The following is a 5,786-nucleotide window of genomic DNA, read 5'->3' as shown; positions in this document are numbered from 1 at the left end:
GACTTCAATCTTCTTGACTTTGCCAGACTTTGCCCGACAAACCCTTACGAGCAACCTTGTTCTTCAATGGTTCCTTTCAACTCTTTGCTAGAGAATAGCTTATTAGCAAAGTGTGCTCGGCAGCACTGTTCCTTGCTAGAGTTGAATCTTTCCCGATGTTACTTAGAGATATTCCATTAAATCATCAAGCCTACTTGGACCACTGTATTATTAAAGAATACCTTGTCTGGTCTTCCAATCACTTGGCTTCAAGTGCTTGGTTAGCCAAAAGCTTACTCGGAAGTGAACCTTACTTGGCTATGAAGAACAGACTTGCTTGATAAAGTGATCCTTGCCCAGATTTGCATAAACAGGTGAACCTTGCCCGGCAATACACCAATTTGCAAACCCTTCCCGGATATCCACTAAAGAAGACATCAAGAAGATAACCTTGCTCGATAGACAAAATATAATGCCCGGCTAAGTAAAAGCTTGCTCGGAAGTCTAAGGTGTGCTCGGATCCATACATAGCGAATTCTGAGGAGGTTGAGAAGATTCCAATCTTCCATATATCTCTCTTAGGTCAAATCTTTGACTCGGCACCTTGGTAGCCCCGACACTTGTGACCACTGACCCCCATGTTACTTGATGGGTGTTTTATTTTAGATTTTTATGGTTCGTTTATGACGGTTGTGTTGAACATTTTTTTCGTTTTATTCATTTGGATGCTTTAGAATTTTTGTCTAACTTTATGTATGGTGCACGTTTATAGGATGGTATGGTTGGGTTACATACCCATACTTATTCTATGTTTTTATATTTTGTGCAATATGTTTGTGGCTGTGTTTGTGGACTTTATGAAGGTAGAGTTTATTTTAGTACTAAACTTCCAAACAGCTTATAGGGAGACAACAATGGCAAAAATTTCGTCTCGGCTCATAGGGAAGTCAAATTTATCTTTCTCCTCGTTTCCATTTGTTTTCAAATTTTTTCACATTAAGGACAATGTGAAATTTAAGTGAGAGAGGGGGTTTACACTTTGCCAAACCAAGTCCAAAAATGAAATTTTTAAGTAAATTTTTCAAATTTCTGTTTTTGCATCCATAAAAACAAGCGTTAAATATTTTTGACAAACGAGAAACTAAGAAATAACGAGACATTTGAGGAAGAATAATCTACATCAAATTGTGATAAAACTAGAAATATGGTTTGTAATATAGAGATTAACTTTATGCAAAATATAACGTCTTCATTCAATCCTTCCTTTTCTGAGAATTAAGCCTTCATGTAGATATTCATTAAATACTCATATATTGGATACATTGGAATGAGTTAAGTATTTCATGCGGATTAGAACGTTTCCAAAGAATTCTATTCGAGATCAGACGAAATGCCGCATAAAAATAAGGTAATATATATTTCCAAAACTAGAAACAACCACATAAAGCTTTACCTATCACCAAAACTACCGAAAACGTATCCTACCAAATTACCCCTTTACTAGTAGAATTCAACATTGACCTTTTACCGATAAACCCTAAAGAACTGGAATGCATTCTTTCGATTTCAATTTACTTTGTTGTCTACAATTCGTAAAATCAGTGTTGCTTCAAAAACTTAGGGAGATAATTTTTCTCTTTAACAACGAGATGAGGAAAAAGTGGGGCAAAGAGGAAAAAAGGCCACCATTTTGTGGAATTTCAAAAAGCGCAATGAAAAGACGATAAAAAATGTATGAACATGTTTGGGCTGCGGCAACTGGTATCACGAAGGAAGATGTAGAGTAAGTCAACCAATTTCATTATGAATATACCGAACTAATGAGGGTTTTTCCTACTAGGTTCAAAGTCAAACGATCCATTAGAGTTGGGAGTTATGTTTAGAGCAGTTGAGGAAGAATCGATCCTCATCTTGGATAAAAGTGGTCATGACGATCTAACCTTAAAAGCGTCGTTAGGATTATAAAAAAACTGCCGATTCACCACACTCTGGATGAAGAACGGGGAAGGAGCGAGAAGACAACTTTGAAGAAAAGTTTGATTAGTCATATCCCTCCAAAAAACTCCTTTGCCAAAACATACTAGACAAAACCTATCACCCACCGAAAACTTTGGAAATAGAATAAGACATATACATCAGTCACTTCATAAAGTGGGTGAAGGATTAATCTCTTGACTAACATATTTTCTATATGTCTTATCATGGCTAAGAGTATCTATAGATACAACAACACGTGTGTCTATACATACAACAACATTGCGAACACGTGACGTTTTGCATATGATGAAGCTCATAAAAGCAAACCATTCTTTTAAATACCACTACATATACAAACATACTTTTTCCCTTATGGACTATTGAGACTTTCTAAAATTTCTCAGGATGTTTAGCCTTGGTTAACGTGTTGTTTTGAAGAGTTTGTTCAAAGCTTGCTAAAGGACAAGCAAGGTTCTGGTGTGGGAGAGATTTGATGTATAAGAATTTATACATCTTTTCAGCACTAAAATATCTCTAAATAAGCGTAATTTCGGAAACTATATTAGAATAAATAACCACTAATGTTTATAATTTCTATCTATAGGTAAATATAGTCCTAAGGAATAAAACAAACTAAAATACGAAAAAAAATGGAGACAAACGGTCAAAATAGACTAAACACACCCCATAGTGAATCAAGACATGGCCATACCTAGAGAAAGCAAAGTAAAGACAAAAATCAAGAAATCAAGACATGGCCATGTTAACCAAAACATAACCAAAGTTATCAAGAGCAAGAAGAAAAGAAAAAATTAGAAGATTCTGAAGCAAAACATGGCAATGCCTTCAAGTACAAGAGAAAGAGATAAAGCTTGTGAAATTTGGACTGTTGTGGCACTTAACACAGTCGTGCCTTGCTTAACGCGGCCATGTTAACCTAGAGTTGTACGATCTAACAAAGAACAATTAATGCAGCATAACAAAAATTACGACAAGGCCGTTCCACGCTCAACGCAGTCGTGACTTGAGGGTCCGATCAACCTATAAATAGAATGCTCATCTTCTTAATTCAATAGACATTGGAGATACATTTAATCCACTTTCCATTTTATTTACTCCTCCAACCACACTATTCATTACCATTAAAAACATAATTTATCTCGTCCATCCAACCCTTGAAGATTAAGGAGATTAAGCTTTTGGGAGAAGTCATTAGCATCAACGATTAGTCATTCAATTTGGTTAGACTGTTTAAATTAGATCATGTTTGTATCTACTACTTTAATAATTATCATTATGCTTATTAGTGGCTAAACTTCCATAGAATCATTTTGGTTTATAATAATTAATGATTATGTTTTAATTATCACTTGATAAGAAATGTTAAAATACTCTTAAAAGATACTCTGAGTGCTAAGCTTGATGAAAAGTTGAGAAATTTCTATCTTTTGAAGCCTTGGCGGACCTTAAAATAGACACCAAGATCCCGAACTTGATGATAAGTAGAGAAATCTCTATTCTTGTAAGGACTTGGTTGGTAAATTAAGAATTCTTTAAATCAACCCCCGAATGCCGAGCTTGATGATAAGTCAGGGAACTGCCACTATTGTGAGGTTTTGGAGAATAACATAAGAATCTTTAAACGAGCCGCCAAGATTTCGAGCTTGATGACAAGTCTAGAAATTGCCATTTTTGTAAGGGCTTGGTTTGGGAGAAAATGTGATCCCAATATTAACATTTACCAAATGGAATATTAGTAGTGACTGACCGTTTTAAAATGGGAATTATCAACAATGTTGTGAAAACGGATGTTGATGTTCATCCAATAAAATCGATTAATTACTTGTGCACCCGTTTTTACTTATATCGTCGCATGATCCACATGCTTTCATCTGGTTTTGTGGGTTTTAAGACGTAAATAATAAATAAACGGAAATATTGAATTACAAGATAAATATATGAAAACTTTTAAATCAATAATAACGAACTAGCGGAGTCAAAATTAACAAAATTAATAAACGAACTATTGAAATGAATACGAAGTAAACGATGTTATTGAAGTTAAAATGAATTGAGCAAACCTCTTGAGTAGCACAACAAATAATTAATAACAAATAAAAAGAATAATGAATTAAATTATTGAGGCCATGAACATCACAATAAATAAACAAAATATTGGGGTCGAGAATAACAAGGTGAATAGATAAAACCTTAAGATAAAAAAAGTACTAAACTTAAAACAAACAAGTGGAACGTTGATACAACAATAACAAGATAAATCGTTTAAACATTGAACGGAAAAAAAAACCAAGTAAAAACCAAATCAATTCAAGTAAAGAAAATATAGAATCAACCTGCACAATTTGTTTTTATTAGAAAGCTATACTCATAGCCCCAGTTTTAAGTAAACAAATCCATTTAAAGGTAACCGGTCATAGATAACCAAATATAGGAATAAAATTTCTATTAGATAACATGTTCATAACCATGTTCATGGTTCTGGTTTCTGCTAACGATTATGTTTTTGGATGACACCGTTACTATTAAATAACTATGTACATAAACATGGCTATAGTCTTGATTCCCAATAACGATTACATTTGTGGAAAATCGGTCACAGACCATGAGATTTAGATAAAAAATTAAACCGATTCAACAATGCAACTATGTACTCTAGATGATGCATGCAGTCGTGTCGTGTTCTTTGACAGAAAATCAAATGGAAATAGATCAGGGAGGATTAAATAACCAAATTCAACTTAAATCTATAAATCGAGTTTAAAAAAAAGTTTCACTACAAGAATTATTAAAAACACATTATAAAAAAGGAAAAACATAAATGAAAAAATATGCAGCCTATGAAATTTGTTTTCTCGAAGATAACTAGTTCTGGGATGCGAAGACTGGTGTGGGGAGGTGCCATGAATTCTTAGCTGGAACTCCTTAGCGTTGGTGAAAGGGGGGGGGGATATTCTAAAGATTCGTTTTAGTTGGTGAAAATAGATTGGAAAAACGAAAGGCTTCTATAAACCAAAGTTATTTTTTTATGACGAACGAAATGTCCTTAATTCGCACTAAATCTTGCGAAAGATTATGAAATATTTAATGTAAAATAACCATTTTCTTTTCGTTGCGTCCTAGAAAAGTTTATAGAGCGTTACGAAATAAAATGACTCATTTTAGATAGAAATTGGTCTAAAATAAAATATTGATAGTATAATAGCCTCATATAGTTTAAGATTTGTTTGAAGCAAACAAAATATATATATATATATATATATATATATATATATATATATATATATATATATATATATATATATATATGTGTGTTAAAGATTCATATAACCATGAAGAAAATCAAGTTGACTATATTACGTATAAAAATATTTTATGTATATATATATATATTCATTAATTTACTATTTTATAATAATCGATGATTTGATATACGTATAAGGTTTTTATTAAATAAAGTGGATGCGGAAACTACGCATGGTTATAAAGACAAATATTTGAAGGGCTCGAAAGTAGTAATTATGAGTGCAAGAATACAAATAAGCTTTAAATGGTCATGGAATGCGGTTGAAGGTCAGTGCATAGAGGAAATAAGTTAGGCCTTTTTATTTATAAAATCTTTCAGTTATTAGTCTTTAATTTGGCTTAAATTATTTTATATCCTCATAACATTTAATCTCATCAAACAACTCATAGAAATCCTTAAATCGCTTAATTTGGCTAAAATTCGCATTTCTAGAAATCCATGGGTTATAATTGCCAAAAATAAAAGTTATTGGAATGCTCGATTTCGTGAATATCTTAAATAAAAC

This window comes from Bidens hawaiensis, unplaced genomic scaffold (genome assembly GCF_021521415.1).
Source record: "Bidens hawaiensis isolate Kalapana, Puna unplaced genomic scaffold, B.hawaiensis_p1.1 tig00419391_1, whole genome shotgun sequence".
Taxonomy (NCBI): Eukaryota; Viridiplantae; Streptophyta; class Magnoliopsida; order Asterales; family Asteraceae; genus Bidens; species Bidens hawaiensis.
The sequence above is the reverse complement of the archived record's forward strand: the minus strand, read 5'-3'. Positions refer to the sequence as shown.